The sequence below is a fragment of the Hibiscus syriacus genome, unplaced genomic scaffold (assembly GCF_006381635.1).
Source record: "Hibiscus syriacus cultivar Baekdansim isolate YM2019G1 unplaced genomic scaffold, ASM638163v2 tig00111208_pilon, whole genome shotgun sequence".
Classification (NCBI taxonomy): domain Eukaryota; kingdom Viridiplantae; phylum Streptophyta; class Magnoliopsida; order Malvales; family Malvaceae; genus Hibiscus; species Hibiscus syriacus.
Genome location: NW_024063020.1, coordinates 548,016 through 566,028, shown reverse-complemented (window position 1 = coordinate 566,028; position 18,013 = coordinate 548,016). Strand labels below are relative to the sequence as shown.

General features: G+C 33.8%; 1 protein-coding gene and 1 pseudogene across 1 annotated transcript in view; both read left to right on the top strand.

Moving 5' to 3' along the window:
* The window catches only part of LOC120155879 (probable inactive DNA (cytosine-5)-methyltransferase DRM3), a 29,982-nt gene that overhangs the window by 11,907 nt on the left and 62 nt on the right, over positions 1 to 18,013 (top strand). Inside the window, 1 exon segment of the mRNA XM_039167349.1 lies at positions 5,339 to 5,349. The gene's annotated coding sequence lies outside the window, so the exon portion shown is untranslated.
* LOC120155887 lies at positions 1,223 to 18,004 on the top strand (annotated as a pseudogene).

Sequence of the window (18,013 nt, the reverse complement as noted above, 5' to 3'; positions counted from 1 at the left end):
CTTACCTTTAAGCTGGGCTACGAGAAGAAGAAGAAAAGAGCAAGAAGAAGGCTTCCAGAACTCTCCCAAAACCCACATATATCACCTGTATTTAAAGGAAAATACAAAATATCCTTTAATCTGAAAAGACTAAATTACCCCTTTAATTATCCATCTATGCTATTCAATCCATCATCAAAATTCTTTACTTAAATCCCAACACTTTTAACTTATTTCAAAATTGAGCACTAAATTTCCCAAAATTTACATTTTAGTCACTGACCCGGCTTTCGGGATGTTACACTCTTGACTGGGAACGAATCCCACGGGCGTTGGTGGCGCGTGGCGGCACGTGTGGCGGGGATGGGGACGACGACCGATTAACCGAAAAACAATCAACACCAAGATCAATTCGAAACAACACCAAAAATAGCCAAAAGTCAATGAAAATTAAAGATAAAACAATCAACGCTTACCCAACGGATGATGGCAAAAATGATAGCGAGAGGAAACGTAATCGATCGGGTTTTATCGGAACTGATTTAGAAACCAGATGGAAATGAAATAAAATATAGTAAAAGAAATACCTTGTAAAATTAATAATAAATTTTAATTGATTTTTTTGCTGGTTCTCTAATTTTTAAGTTTAATTTATTTATTTGAAAACTAGGCATGTGGTTTGTGGGGAAAGTTATTTTTTTTCAAATTGGGACGAGAACAGTTGAAAACTTTTATTTTTTTTAAATCAAAGATTAAAAGATTAAAAAAATAATTTATTTCATCTCGTTATCATCTATGAAGCAATATAATTTATCTTTCTGAATAAATAATTTGATTCAAGTCATAAAATTTATCTTGTTGTAGTTTGTGGCGGATGCAAAGCATATTCAGATGGACAATAATCTATTTTGGAATATAAATTTATGTATATTAATTATCCATTTTATTATGGGTGTGACTCTTATATTCAGGTTGACTCGGTTCTAGAAGACTCTTGACTGGGAACGAATCACACGGGCGTCGGTGGCGTGTGGCGGCACGTGTGGCGGGGATGGGGACGATGATCGATTAACCGAAAAACAATCAACACCAAGATCAATTCGAAACAACACCAAAAATCAGCCAAAAGTCAATGAAAATTAAAGATAAAACAATCAGCGCTTGCCCAACGGATGATGGCAAAAATGGTAGCGAGAGGAAACGTAATCGACAGGGTTTTTATCGGAACTGATTTAGAAACCAGATGGCGGAGGCAATGTGGCCAGCCGACGACGGGATTGGTCGGAATCTTAGAAAAACTGAGACAATGAAGGGTTTCTTCAACATACGTTTGATGGCTTTTTCATGGCGAATGGCAGGGCCAACCTGTGCGGGAAGGGTTGGGTTTTGGTCAGGACAAGGCGACGCTTTCAGTGAAATTATCGGCGACAGTCACCGACAACTACAATGGTCAAAATAAGAAAGAGAGAAATGAGTTTTTAAGTTTCGACAAGTAATCAAACGATTATTTACAGCGAACAACTAATCTTTACGATGACCGACTGATTGGGTTTTGGTCAGGAGAGGACAGTGATCACGACGGTATTAATGATGCACTATACAATCATCGGAGGTGACAAGATTGACGATGGATGATGTCAAGAAGTTTGGGAAATTTGGGGATTTCAAACTTAGAGATTTGGCTTAGATTTGGGGGAATTTTGGGATTTAAAATTGCAACCGATTTGGTTTAAGTGATGTTTTAGGTGTTTCCTAACACCAACAGTGACCTAGTCTGGTCGCTAAGGTGTGGGTGACCATCCCCTATGTCATAAGTTTAAGCCACCACAACCACAAGTTAACAAATATCTCACTTTTTTTTCTTTGCAGACAGATGAAGGTCAAATCGGGGAACAAGCCCTTGAACTTTCAGAAACTTTCTTAAAAACTTTGAAAATTCATAATTTGGTCCAAAAAATTAATTAAATCAAATCAAATTTAAATAGAATGAAAACTGGGGCGTGACACTTTAATTGTAGAAAGATGGAGCATAAATCCTCTAAGTGCAGACATCTAAATAAAGCCAAAGCTCACGAGGCTAAAGCTGTGAAAAGAATGCCTAAGGGAGTTGATGATATAGATCTATATGTTGTGATATCTGAAGACAAGTTGGTTGACTCTAACCAAGAGAATGGTGGCTCCATATTGGATCCACACATCATATTGTTACGACAAAGAATCTTTCTCTAAACTAACACCTTACAACAATGGGGAGAAGTTCTACATGGGCAATGTTGCGACTTTCGAAATCAAGGGGAAGGGTATTGTAGTCTTGAAGATGACTTCTGACAAAGAACTAAAGCTACATAATGTGTTGTATGTGCCTGACATACTGAAAAACCTTGTTTCTGGAATACTCCTAAGTGTTCACGGCTTTAGAATGATATTTGAATCCCAAAAGCTAATTTTATCCAAATGGGGAATGTTTGTGGGTAGAGGATATGTATTGAATGACATGTGAAAACTTAATGCTATCTTTGTAAAAGCCAAAAGCATGAATAAGAATAAAGTTTATAGTTCCGTTTATATGCTTGAGTCATTTAATTTATGGCATGGTAGGCTTGCACATGTTAATTATGATGCTCTACGAAGATTAATTAACTTGGAACACATTCATTTGTTTCATATTAATTATAATCATAAATGTGAAACATGTGCTGAGGCAAAATTAACAATGTCATCTTTTCAAACTATTGAAAGAAATATCGAATCATTTGATTTAATTCACAGTGACGTTTGTGACTTGAAATTTGTCTAAATGAGATGAGGGAATAAATATTTTATTATGTTCATTGACGATAGTATGAAATATTGTTATTTATAAGCACATATGAAGCTATAGATAATTCCAAACTCTATAAACAAGAAGTCGAAAACCAACTTAATAAAAATATTAAGATGGTGAGACGTGATTGTGCTGGTGAATATGTTGAACCATTCGATGAATTTTGTTCACAACATGGTATTATTGATGAAGTAACACCACTTTATTCTCCTTAATCAAATGAAGTAGCTAAGAGGAAAAATCAGACTTTAAAAGAAATGATGAATGCCTTGTTAGACAGTTTTGGGTTATCACAGAACATGTGGAAGAAGTTGTCCTTTCAGCTAATTATTTTTTAAATAAGGTACCTTGAAAGGAAAAAGACAAGACACCATACGAATTATGAAAAGGTCGAAAATCTTCGTACAAACATTTGAAAATATGAGGTGTCTTGCCAAGGTAATGGTCCTATTACCAACATGGTTTTCAGAACCGGACCGGTTAGCAAACCGGCCATGCTACCGGTTCACTGGTTCAACCGGTCGAACCGGTCGGAAAAACCAGACGACGTCATAATTATTTAAAAATTAAATAAAATAAAAAAAATAATTAATAAAAAATAATTTTTTATATCACAAGTCATATTCAAAGCAAATCATAACATATATAAGTTTAAAACCATAAAATCAACTGAAACAAAATGATTCAAAATTAACTACAACATAATATTTAAGGTAAAACATATTAAATAATAAATATAATTATATAACTATAATTAAAAAATAAATTTGGGGCTAAAAAAATCATAACAAAATGATATTGTTTGGTTTAATATTTAAAAAAAAAACAATCCCACATGGCTAAGAAACATAGAAGAGCATCCCAAAAGTCTAAAGAGAAAATATGAGAATAAAACAATCCCACATGGCTAAGAAACATAGAAGAGCATCCCAACTAACTTCTATAAATAATAGAGGTAATTTGGTATTCAAAATCATGGAGCCTTTTGGTGAGCATTGAGTGAACTATTCTTTCACTTTAATCATGCTCGAATTTTAGGCTTCAATCGAGCTTCTAATTTTTTTTAGTTCAAGCCTTTTCGAGTTCAAGTTTCAATATTATATTTCGAGTTTGAGTTGAACTTGATAATTTTTAGCTCGTGAGTTTGAGTCGAGTTGAGCTTACTTCTAAAGTTTTCAAGTTCGAGTCGAGCTCAACAATACTCGAGTTCGACTTGGCTCGTTTAACAAACGATGTCGTTTGGTTTAATTTTTTTTAAAAAATACAAAATTGGCGTTTTTTTTTCGGTTTTCAGCCGGTCCGGTTTGAACGGTTTAACGGTTCCGGTCGGTTCACTAGTAGCGGTTCAACCGGTGTAAATTGAACCGGACTAGGCAGCGGTTCCCGGTTAAACCGGTTGAACCGGCCGGTCTGGTCCGATTTTCAAAACAATGATTACCAAAGCAAAAGAAAATAGGTCATAAAACAATGGATTGTATTTTTATTGGTGTTGGGATTTTCGAAAGCTCGAATTGACAACCGGAACGGTTTGCAAAGAGGGGTCGGGACGGTTTTTGTGTTTAGGGAGTAAGGAGAATGAAAGATAGAGAATTGCATAGCGATTTATAGTGGTTCGACTTCTCAACCAAGTCTACATCCACTACCTTAGCTCCTCACCAATGATTTTCCAACAAATTCACTAATTTGTTCTTTCTTTTTCAAGGACAAAGAGATAACCTTTACAACTCCCTAGTTTTTCAATGGCTAAACTAGAACATTTTCCTAGCTTTTACACAGGATTAGCTAGAACCTTTCCCCTTTACAAAAGGATAAAAGAAGTAAACAAATAAACCTCTCAAAGGTAGGTGTTTATAAGAATTAAGCTCACAAGAATAAATATTTACAAGAGAAAGGAAAATAAGAATAAAAAACTATTCTCTTGTGTTTGATTGCTTGGATAGTTGTTCTCTTCCATGTTCAAGTGTCCTTAGCTTGTATTTATATCCTGGAATGTGTTTGAAGTCGTATATAGCCGTTGGGGATGTTTTGGAGCCGTTTGGGGATGATTTTTCTACTCAAAAAGGCTGCCCATAATAGGGGGTATCGGTACCCCTACATAGGGTATCAGTACCCCTACATAGGGTATCGGTACCCCTACATAGGGTATCAGTACCCCTACATAGGGTATCGGTACTCCTCCATTAAATTAAAATTAACTAGCCGTTACAACCAGGGGGTATGGATAACCTTGCAGGGGGTATCGGTACCCTATGAGCATTCTGTAATTTTAGCCTCCATGGGGTATGGATACCCCTGGGGGGTATCGGTACCTCTGAACATTTTTGCTCAAATCCGAATTTAATGGACTTTTAATTATTTTTGAAACCTTTTGAAACCTTTGAATAAATTCAATTCAAGTCCAAAAACATTTTGCCTTTAAAATTTGTTATATCGAAACATAATTCAATAATCTCTCCTTTTTGATATAACAAAACATTTGGAAATTTTTTTTTGGCAAAACTCCCCCTTAATAAAATGTTTAATGAAAAAGATATCAATTGTTAACAAAAGGATATAAATTGTTAAAAAGATACCTATTGTTACCAATTGTTGGAAAATATAAGAAAATGTTAAGCTCCCCATTTTTCATTAAGAAATTGAATTTTTCAAACCAAGCTTCTCCTCCTTTTTGTTATATAAAAAGTAATTCAATCTTTAAAGTTTTAAAATAACATTGGAGAGTAAGAGATAAATTTGACATTTAAAAATCATTTGAAAAATTAAAGCTCTCCCTTAATAGATGCATTCCAAACAAAATTTAGCTTTTAAGAACTTGACACTTAAATAAAATTGAATTTCAACAAAGAATAACAAACATATTAGTAGCAGATAAATTTCAATGTATCCAAGTCTAAAATACTTTTTGCAATATCAATTATTGAAATTAAGTGCATATGCATAAAGTTTTCCAAAAATGTTATGCATTTGAAAATTTTGATATCAATTGTTAGAGAGATATCTTTTGCATTTTAAATCACATGCATAAACATTTAATTTTAGGTCAAAAATTTAAAATTTATAAAATCAAAACATTTGAAAAGTTGATATCAATTGTTAGAGAGATATCATTTGCATTAAAACCAATTTTGACCAAAATACATTATGATGAACTAAAAATTATGAAAAATTATTAAATCTTTAAAATGTTCATCATACCAATTGTTTTCATCATACATGAGATTAAAAAAATACATAATTATTTAAACTCAAAACTCATGCATGCTTAAACTTAAATGAGCAACCAATTAATCAAAAACAAAAGCTTTAAGCTTAGAGGTTACCCATTCTTTTTTCATGTATGGCTAGAGCATTTGAATATCTTCACTTTTATCACCATTTCTCCTACACACCTACAAGAGACATTTATTTTGATTTTGGTATCCAAATTGCTTTTGGATCTTTGGACGTTAGTTTCAATGCCCCTTGTTCCTTTCGGAATCTATTATTGCCTAATTTTAAAACGTTTTCCTTTCTTCAAATGACAAGTATGTTCCATATAACCATGATAATGACAATGTGAGCATTTTGTCATATTTAAACATAATAGGTTGTTTTAGAAATTAATTCTTTTTCTTTTATTAAGCTTTCAAGCTTAACTCCTAACTCAAAATTTTCTTTTTCTAAATAATTTATTTTGACTTTTAAAAGTTCTAAATTATTTTTCAAAATTTCTTTTTGATTTTCAAAATCAACTTTTGCTTTTAAAATCAAATTATCTTTAATTTTGAGTTTTGAAATTAATTTCGTATAATTGGAATTCATGGTATCAAATCCCAAATACAACCTATTATAAGCATCTTGTAACTCATCAAAAGTAAATGAATTAAACTCATTTGAGTTAGAAGATACCTCGAATTCTTCTTGAGTGGTTATAAGGCCTAGGTTGACTACTTCATCTTCATCATTGGAATCATCTTCATCGCTCTAAGATGCAACAAATGCCTTTTTCTCCTTTTTATTTAGAAGAGGACATTCATTCTTGACATGCCCCTTTCTTTGACAATTGAAACACATCGGGGGATTCTTCTTCTTGGTTGATTCATGTTTCACTTCCTTGGAAATCATGAATCTCTTGAGTTCATTCAAGAGCTTGACCATCTCTTCTTCTTGTTCTTCATCATCTTCATCCACCTCATCACTTGAATCTTGATAGCTTTCATTGGTGAAGGCAATGCCTACATTCTTCTTCTTCTTCTTCTTCTTGTTTTTCTTCTCTTCCATTTCTTCATCTTTCTTTATCATCATCTCATGAGTGAGAAGATAACCAATTAGCTCATTGAGAGAGAGAGACTTTCGGTTTATTGATTCGATAATGGTCGTCTTCTTCGATTGCCACTTCTTTGGAAGAGAGTAGATCATTTTCTTCACAAGCTAGGGATTACTTCTCCATATCCCTTGAGATCATTGACAATCACGAAAAATCTATCTGTCATAGCTTTGATGTCTTCATCGGGTTTCATCTTGAAGTTATCGTAGATATGGTTGAGAAGACTTTTCTTTGATTCCCTCACTTCGTCGGTTCCTTCATGAGTGATTTGGAGCTTGTCCCAAATCTCTTTGGAACTGGAAAAAGATGAGATTCTTCCATATTCATTTGAGCCTAAAGCACAAAAGAGAATATGTATAGCCTTAGAATTAAGCTGGAACTTTTTCTGCTCTTCTTTGCTCCAATCGTTGTACTTGTCGGGTGGAGAGAAGTAACCATTAATGATCGAGTTCCAAGCTCATATATCATAGGCTTGAATAAAGTACATCATTTTATTCTTCCAATGAGCATAATTTTCTCCATAGAAGAAGGGTGGCTTGTTGAGCGGTTGCGATTCCATAATAGGTATATCTTCAAGGTAATAAGCACCAGAGGTTGAAGTCATTTCTTTGTCGGTTACGTCAGGAATTGGTAGAGCTTCTTCGAGGATCGTCTCAAGGATGCTAATCCTTCTAATGAGTTAGGCTCTGATACCAATTGTTGGGATTTTTGGAAGCTCGAATCGACAACTAGAACGATTTGTAAAGAGGGGTCGGAACGGTTTTTGTGTTTAGGGAGTAAGGAGATTGAAATATAGAGAATTGCATATCGATTTATAGTGGTTCGACTTCTCAACCAAGTCTACATCCACTACCTTAGCTCCTTACCAAAGATTTTCCAACAAATTCACTAATTTGTTCTTTCTTTTTCAAGGACAAAGAGATAACCTTTACAACTCCTTAGTTTTTCAATGGCTAAACTAAAACCTTTCCCTAGCTTTTACACGAGCTTAGCTAGAACCTTTCCCCTTTACAAAAAGATAAAAGAAGTAAACAAATAAACCTCTCAAAGGTAGGTGTTTACAAGAATTAAGCTCACAAGAACAAATATTTACAAGAGAAAGGAAAGTAAGAATAAAAAGCTCTTCTCTTGTGTTTGATTACTTGGACAGTTGTTCTCTTCCATCTTCAAGTGTCCTTAGCTTGTATTTATAGCTTGGAATGTTTTTGAAGTCGTATATAGCTGTTGGGGATATTTTGGAGCCATTTGGGGATGATTTTTTTACTCAAAAAGGCTGCCCATAATAGGGGGTATCGGTACCCCTACATATGGTATCAGTACTCCTTCATTAAATTCAAATTAACTAGCTGTTACTAGCCGTTGCAGCCAGGGGGTATGGATACCCCTGTAGGGGATATCGGTACCCTATGAGCATTCTAGAATTTTAGCCTTTATGGGGGTATGGATAATCCTGGGGGGTATATGTACTTCTGAACATTTTTGCTCAAATCCGAATTTAATGGGCTTTGAATTATTTTTGAAACTTTTTGAAAACTTTGAATAAATTCAATTCAAGTCCAAAAACATTTTGGCTTTAAAATTTGTTATATCGAAACACAATTCAACAATTGGCTATGCAGAACGTAGTAATGTGTATCGATTTCTTGTGTATGAATCATAGAATCCTGAGATTCATAAGAACACGATAATGGAATCAAATAATGCATCATTATTTGTAAAAAATTTCCCTTCTAAATCTAAGGAGGTTGAATCAAAGTTTAAAATAAACTTTAGAGACTAACAATGAGGATAGTCTAGATGACCAACAAGAGGATGAAACTGAAATAGAACCAATAAGGAGTAAATGAGAAAGGGTTGAAAAATTCTTTAGACCAGACTTCCTAACCTTTATGTTAAATGCTACACCTCAAATACATAGTAAAGTTATACGATCCTCTGAAGACACCTTATGGAAGGAAGCCATTAAGAGCGAAATAGATTTCATCATGCAGAACCATACGTGAGAATTAGTGGATCTTCCTCTTGGTATTAAATCACTAAATTCTAAATGGATTTTCAAAAAAAAAAAGCATATGGAACAATTGATAAGTATAAGGCTAGATTGGTAATAAAAGGATATCGATAAAAGAAAGGCCTTGACTATTTTGATACATACTCTCTTGTATGAAGGATAACATCCATATTAATGATACTCACAATTGTTGCTTTAAAAAATCTAGAAGTGCATCAAATAGATGTTAAAAATCTTCCCTAAATAGAGACCTTGATGAAGAAATTTACATGAAACAACCTAAGGGTCATGTAGTTCTAAGTCAAGAAAGAAAAGTTTGTAGGTTGGTGAAGTATTTGTATCAAATTAAACAAACACCAAAACAATAGCATGAGAAGCTCGATAGTGTCATGATGACAAACAAATTCAAGATAAATGAGTGTAACAAGTGTGTATATGTCAAAACAATCAACATATGATATACTATTCTATGCTTATATGTTGATGTCATACTCATTATTGGAAATAACAATAAGATGGTAAAGTGTACCAAATATATGTTAAATTCAAGATTTGACATGAAAGATATGAGATTGGTCGATACGAATTATTGGCATCCAAATTAAAAGGTCATCTGAATGCCTTATACTAACACAGTCACACTTTGTGGACAAGATTCTTGAAAAATTTAACAAGGATTATTCTGGTATAGCCATAACTCCAATATACTCTTGTTCACATTTGTCTAAAAATCAGGGTGAAAGTATTCACTAGGTGGAATATGTAAGGGTCATAGGTAGCCTAATGTATCTCATGAGTTGTACGAGACCAGACATCGCTTTTACTATGAGCAATTTAAGCAGATTCACGTGCAATCTAAGTGAAAATCATCGAAAAGCAAAAACAAGGATACTGAAATATCTTAGATATACTTGAGATTACGATTTGCATAATTCTAGAGATCATGTTATCTTATAAGGATACTCTAATGCTAGTTGGATATCTAATATTCAAGATACCAAAGGTACAAGTGGATATGTATTCACTTTAGAAGGAGGAGTTGTGTCTTGGAAACTATATCCATGATGAAATATGAGTTTTTAGCTCTAGACAAATTGGGAGAAGAAACATAATAACTTTGAAATTTTCTTTAGGATATTCTAGAATGGCTGAAATTTGTGCCCACAGTATGTATATACTGTGACAACCAAGTAACAATTGCTAGATCACAAAATTTCATGTATAATGGGAAATCGAGACATATGCTTCGTCAAAATAATACCATTAGACAACTAATCTCAAATGTAGTTATCTCAATTGATTTGTAAGATCAAATGATAACATTGAGAATCTGCTAACCAAAAGGTTAAATCGAGATCAAGTTGAGAAAACATTTAAAGGAATGGGACTAAAGTTGTAATACCCCAAATATCGAATCAAGGACTTTATTAAAAGAATTTAAAATTTGAGGATTTATTTAACAAATTGATAAAAGATGAGAATGATTTGAAATAGTGGTTTAGACTAAATTATATCAATGGATGATTATGAGGGCATTTTAGTCCTTTAAGGGGAAAATTAATTTAAAATTTATTTTATTAAGATATTAAGTAAATAAGGGAAAGGGAAAATGGGTTACCAAAAGTCATCCCCTTTTTCTTCTTTATTTTCTCGTAGAAAAGCTCTCCTCTATAGCTAAAGGTGAGTTTTCAATTTACTAGTTTATTCCTTCATTTTTTTATTGGTTTTTGAAGCATTGAGTATAATAGAAGCTTAAGGAAGGATTAAATGGAATAAAAAATCAGTTATGGATGAGATAATAGAGATTGAAGAAAATGAGTTTTTGAGTGCTATGTTAGAATATGACTTTTTAATTATGTTTGTTAATATAATTGACTTGTCAAATATGTAAATAAGAGATTAGAGGCATTGGATGGGTTTAAAAACATGTTAGAAAAAGTGGTGTGATTCTTAGATTGGAATGGTCTTGGAATATTTTAGATGTTTTAAGAAGTTAAAAGAAGGAAAGTCAGTATGAATAGGTAGAGAAGAGTTTAATAGTATTGTTGGGGGTAAACATAAGGGAAATTGACCAAATTTGGGTAAGTTTCGGGTTAAAAGTGTAAAATATAGGTAATGGTATCGGTATTGATAGAACAATATTGATACTATAGGCTTAAAATCAGAAGAATTCATTGAGTAATATCGATACCGATTCAAGTGATATCGATACCAAGAGGGGAGTATCAATACCATGAGGATGGTATCAATACCATAGTTAACAGAATGCAGAAATGGTATCGGTATTGATAGAACAATATTGATACTATAGGCTTAAAATCAGAAGAATTCACTGAGTAGTATCGATACCGATTCAAGTGATATCGATACCAAGAGGGGAGTATCAATACCATGAGGATGGTATCAATACCATAGTTAACAGAATGCAGAAATGGTATCGGTACCGTAATAGAGTATCAGTACCATAGTATAGTAGTATCGATACCATTGTAGGGGTATCGATACTAGTGAGCCAGAAATGTTAAAATAAGCTAAGATTGTTATAGAAAATATAATAATATGGACTCTTGAGTAATGTTTAAGTATAATTGTTAGGAAATATAATAACAATTGATATTGTACATGTCTTTATTGGATGCTTGAGTAGATCGAAATCAAGCTCCCGAGTCAAGCAAAATAAAAGGAAAAGGCAAAGTACTTGAGTAATCAACGTTACATTTTGGATATAATAGCGAGGCAACCTAGGTGAGTGCATTTATTATATACGTAGATGTTACGGTAATTATAGATTTATGATTTATTGATATATGTATGACGATTACCCAGTGGGCACTTTGTGTGCAAAAAATTAAGAAATTCATAATTATTTTATGAATTTCCATAGGGGCACTTTGTGTGCAAAAAGTTGAGAAATTCATAATTAGTTTATGAATTTCCATATGGGCACTTTGTGTGTAAAAAGTTAAGAAATTATATGAATTTCTGTATTGGTAGTGAATGTGCAACCCACTTAAATTATAATAAGTTTGTAAATTACCGTATTGGCACTACGTGTGCAAACTATAGAATTTATAATGAATTGAAAGAGTTAAGTGATATTATGAATAATTATTAGAGTAAAAACAATTTTAAAGTAAAAAATTAATGGCCTAGATGTGCATTTGGAAGAAAGTTGTCAATTATGCCGGTTAGATGATCAGTTAAATACCATTGAGTAAAAGATTAATGACCTAGCTGTGCATTTGGCAGAAAGGTGTTAATTATGCCAGTTAGATGAACGGTTAAATACCGTTGAGTAAAAGATTAATGGCCTAGCTGTGCATTTGACAGAAATGTGTCAATTATGCCAGTTAGATGAACGGTTAAATACAGTTGAGTAAAAGATTAATAGCATAGTTGTGCTGGCAGAAATGTGTCAATTATGCCAGTTAGATGAACGGTTAAATAACGTTGAGTAAAAGATTAATGGCCTAGTTGTGTATTTGGCAGAAATGTGTCAATTATGTCAGTTAGATGAACGGTTAAATATCGTTGAGTAAAAGATTAATGGCCTAGCTGTGTATTTGGCAGAAATGTGTCAATTATGCCAGTTAGATGAACGGTTAAATAACGTTGAGTAAAAGATTAATGACCTAGTTATGCATTTGGAAGAAATGTGTCAATTATGTCAGTTAGATGATCGGTTAAATACCGTTGAGTAAAAGATTAATGACCTAGCTGTGCACTTGGCAGAAAGGTGTCAAGTATGCAAGTTAGATGAAAGGCTAAACGCCTTTGGGTAAAAGACTAAAGGAAATTTTAATGCATTTTGATATAAACAATGCATGAGTGGTATGAAAGGATGCCATATAAATATAATGTACGAAAATGCATAATTGGTATGAATGGAGGTCATAATCGAAAAAGTAAACAATATATAATGGGCATGAAAGGATGTCCCAAATAAAAATACAAAACAGTGTATTAACAGTATTTAAGGTGCCGCCATAATAATTATAAAAGATACATGATCAATTGGCACTTTGGTGCAATACAAGTATAGTACTTTCTCATTTAATGTACATAGGGCAAATTAAGACTAATGGGGAAAAATATATCGAAGGATAAGTATGATGGACCTACTAAGAATAATTGCAATGATAGTATTAAAGATTTATGATTGAACTGAGAAGGTATGATCTGGTCCTTAGGGATTATGAAATTTAATTCGTCATTAATTGGTTATAAGATATCTATGTATAAATTGTGATATCTTTATAGTATTATGTCTCACTAAGTAAATACTTAACGTGTGTTGATTTCACGCGTAGGGACAATCAAGGTTTTGCCGAGTAAGGAGTGCAGCAGTAACAACTTTTATCAATTAAAGGTTGACTCATCAGTAACATTAGGGCAATCTTATTCATTTTGAGAACTTAGTTGGTATGTAATTAAACTATAGTAAATATTTTGTAATGTATTTAAGTGATAGTTTTAGTATTTTTCTTCTATGAATATCATATTGTGTAGTTGTTCAAATTGAAATAAAATTTTACGGGTTTTCAAAGGTTAAAATGTTTTATAAAGTGATGTGACATATGTATCTCGTGTATGGAAAGATATACGGGATATGGGTGTTACAAAAGCCCTTGAAATTTAAAGGTGTTATGTGAAGGAAATCCTACCTTGTTGATTGGAGATCCCAATATATAGTTTCAAAAGAACAACCTAATTGTATAACCCGTGTAAGGTCACTACGGGGTTTCTTATCCCAAGTTTATTCCTTTTATTGGAACAGTGATCAAAGTGGTATAGGTTAAGCAAAAGAATTTTATGATCATTGTGTGTTGCGGTGAGCCGAACAACATAATTCACCTATGTGAGAGTGAAGTAGGGTCGCTTCAAGAAGACTATTAAGCATAGTTATCTCAAACTCTTGCAGAACTAGGTAGATGTCCATGGCTTTAAAGATATGCTCATGGGAACTAAATTTTTGTCAGAGGGGTGGTTATGTGAAGTATGTCATCGTTTACACAAACGACAAAACAGTTCAAGGATATCACTTCTACTATTTAGCTAGTGAAGTAAATATATTGTCACGAGGGAAGGTTTAAAGGAGGACACTTACCTATCATATGCAACTATATATTGTAGAGGCTATCACCACATCATGACAAACTGTTTTTGATTAAATCATCAATTTCTTTCATGTGGGAGAATGTTGGAGAAAATTGTGAATTCCTTTAATGTATTTAATATTTATATTAAATTCAGAGTCCCTTTAAATATTGAAAATTAAAAGATATTATTTAATTTGAATATTAATAGTATAATTACTCTTTGAATATATCAATTTAGAAAGGTATTTATTATCTTTTTAACTTAGAATATCAAAGATAATTATATACTTTTGAATATTTCAAATTAAAATAATATTTGTTTAAATTTGAATAATAAAAGGAGTGTATATATGTTTAATATTTTAAATTTAAAAGATATTATTATCTGTTTAAATTTAGATATTAAAAGATATCTTGTTGGAGTTAAACTCTCTTGAAAAATATTTTCTCTCCTTATAAAATATAATTTTCTCCTTAGTTTTTTCGGTATTAGTCGAAGGTAATGATGGTTCGTGATCTCTATTATTGTGCTACTGTAGTTGATCATCTAGTTTTTGTATCCTAAGAGACAGACGATCAAATGATCTCGAGCACAAACGAGTGGCCAAAAATTTATCTTAAGAAAATTATGTAGCGACATGCCTCAACTGATTCCGATCACAAGATCAAAAATAAAAAGATTATTTTATCTTCCTTTTTATTTTCCTTAATTTTTAAAAATTTGATTTCTTCTTTTATTTTTCTCAGTTTCGAATTCCGTCTCAGATTGTTACTTTGTTTAACAAAATTTGATTTTCGTTGTCTTGGTGCCCTCCTAAGGGTTTCTTCAAGATAAATGTTGACAGGGTTGTGGATAAGTTTTGGACTAAAGGGGGAATATGTGGTTTACTAAGGGATGAAGATGGTACGGTGTTGGGGACCTTCTCTAAAAATGTTGGTTCGGGCCCTCCAATTCTGACAGAACTGTTGGCTATCAAATCCGATTTATTATTCTTAATGAATTCTAATTGGAGAAGTGAATACAACAAAGCCTTAGATTGGATCAAGATTTCGGATTCTTGTTCTGCTTTATTTATTTCGCTAGTGAAGGAAATTGGGTCTTTGATAGTAGATAGGAATGTTATTCCAAGACATGTCAATAGAGTTATGAATTGTGAGGCGGATGTATTAGCTAAGATAGGAATTGGATGAGCTTGTGTGCATGTTTTTTTTTGTTTTTCTAGGAGGTTTATTTCTGCTGTAAGGTGGTGTTGTCATGGTCATTCTGTATTGTTTTTCTTGGTTGGTAATAAAATTTCGAGGCACTTTTTCCTTCTTTCAATGTCCGTTGAGATATCATAGTGTTTTGACGGTTATGACGGGTTTTTAACGAGGCTTTACTTTCTTATCAAAAACAATTCTATCATGATGAAAGTGTCAGCTTACTGAAAATTTGCTTGAATATCTTTATCTTCTCAAGTATCATAGCGATGATTCATAGGAGACTATGGTGTGCCAATAATGATTCTGGTATGGACGGCTGTTTCTTATATAACGTCAGGAAATATTCCGAAAGGAATTCCGAGGCGTATTTTCAGTCCTAATCCATGGTCCCCAAGTGCATATGAAAATTGGACTGTCATGAAGGCAAATGAGTCATCCTTTTTGACTTTTATAAAAAACTTGTTTCTTTTTGTTTGCTTTTTGAAACGAAGACATTGATGAATGATGATTAATGGCAAAAACTAACAGGACATGCTAAAGGTTCCGGTGCTATATATAATCGGAGCTTTCATTCCAGCAACAATGATCACCGTCCTGTATTATTTTGATCACAGTGTAGCTTCACAACTAGCTCAGCAGAAGGAATTCACTTTGAGGAAACCACCGTCCTGTATTATGTTCCATACTTTATCCATTTTGATACGTGCTTTGTGTTCTGCGACTTTAATCGTGTTTAGTATCGAGTTCGCTCAACTTAATGTATAACTTTGGTGATTGATGGCAGACGATATTATGTGGTCTTGTTGGGATCCCTCCGTCAAATGGTGTCATCCCCCAGTCTCCTATGCATACCAAAAGCTTAGATACATTGAAGCATTGGGTAATTATATCGAATTAGTTGTCAAGTGCCTCAGTGTCATTATTCAGTGTGTCACGGCCATGAACATCGATGGATTAAAACGTTTTTTTTTCTGGTTTTATCAGTTGCTTCGAAACAGAATAGCAGCAACAGCCCGCAAATGTATGCATAATAATGCAAGCTTAGGACAAGTGTATGACAGCATGCAGGAAGCCTATCAACAAATGCAGAGTCCATTGGTTTACCAAGAACCTGCTGCTAGGGTACCGACCACATTAGCACTGTTAAGACCCCTTTTCGGACCCTGTAAGTTCAAAAGGTTTTAATTGTTTGTCAAGTAACCTGGCCTAAGCTTCTTTTCTGAACAGGGATTGAATGAACTTAAAACATTAACGATTCATATGGCTTCAAGCATGGGAAATATTGATGCCCCAGTTGATGAGACAGTATTTGACGTTGAGAAGGAAATGATGATCTGCTGCCTATCGAAGTAAAAGAACAGCGGCTAAGTAACTTGCTTCAAGCGATATGGTCGGAGGATGCATTGCAGCAATGCCTTTCATTAAAAGGATCCCGACCTCTGTGCTTTGGGGCTACTTTGCATTCGTGGCCATCGAAAGCTTGCCTGGGAACCAGTTCTGGGAGCGGATATTGTTGATTTTCACGGCACCGAGCAGACGATACAAGTAAACTCTTAAATCCATTTGATTTATCATCTTGAAGAGCACTCAATTTTTTTTTAACTGAATCACATTTGTTTCAGAGTATTGGAGGAGTACCATGCAACCTTTGTGGAAACTGTGCCTTTCAAGACAATGGTCGTATTTACTATCTTCCAAACTGCTTACTTGTTAGTTTGTTTTGGGATTACTTGGATCCCACTTGCTGGGGTTCTTTTCCCATTAATGATCATGCTTCTTGTTCCTGTGAGACGATACATTTTGCCCAAATTTTTCGAAGGGGCACATCTTTAAGATTTAGATGCTGCAGAGTATGAGGAGCCATCAGCTGTGCCGTTCAGCCTTGTCACTGTAAGTTTTTGTAATTCTTTAACCCCTGATAAGCTTACTCAAACCCGAGTGAGTGTCGGATAAGGATGAGGATCATATCCTCGTACCCATGTCCGAGTGTGTCTTGGACATGTTCCTAGGACATTCGGCTGATCTACAGCCTAACACAAATGGCATTGCGACCATTTTCTATTCATGCCTTGTTTTCAACTGCAGGAAGGAGAGCTGACTACGACCGCTTCTTTTGCCGATGATGGAGAGATTTTACATGGAATGATAACACGGAGCAAGGGTGAAATCATATGCCTGTGCAGCCTAAAGCAAACAAGCTCTACTGCAACCAAAGAGGGCACTGAGATTGAGAGCCCACGACTCCCGGAACAGGGGTACAGCACCGGAGCAAACGGAGTGGAGCTAAGAAGTCCTAGGAATGTTACAAGAGGGCCATTTAGTCCAAGAACAAATGAAACCTGGCTATCGAATCTAGGAAAAAGTGGTTAAGAATATGGTATTAATGAAGTAATGGACCAAAGCAGCCGAAAGAAAAGTATAGGCAGATAATAGACTGATGAACATCAAGGAAATCTAGAATGCATTTCCCTCATATCTACCATTCTTTTGTTCAATACATTCTTTTCATCTGAATTGACCGACCAAAACCGGATGACCACAAAATAATGCTATTGGTTAGTAAAGAAAAAAACAATAATTCTATGAAAAGT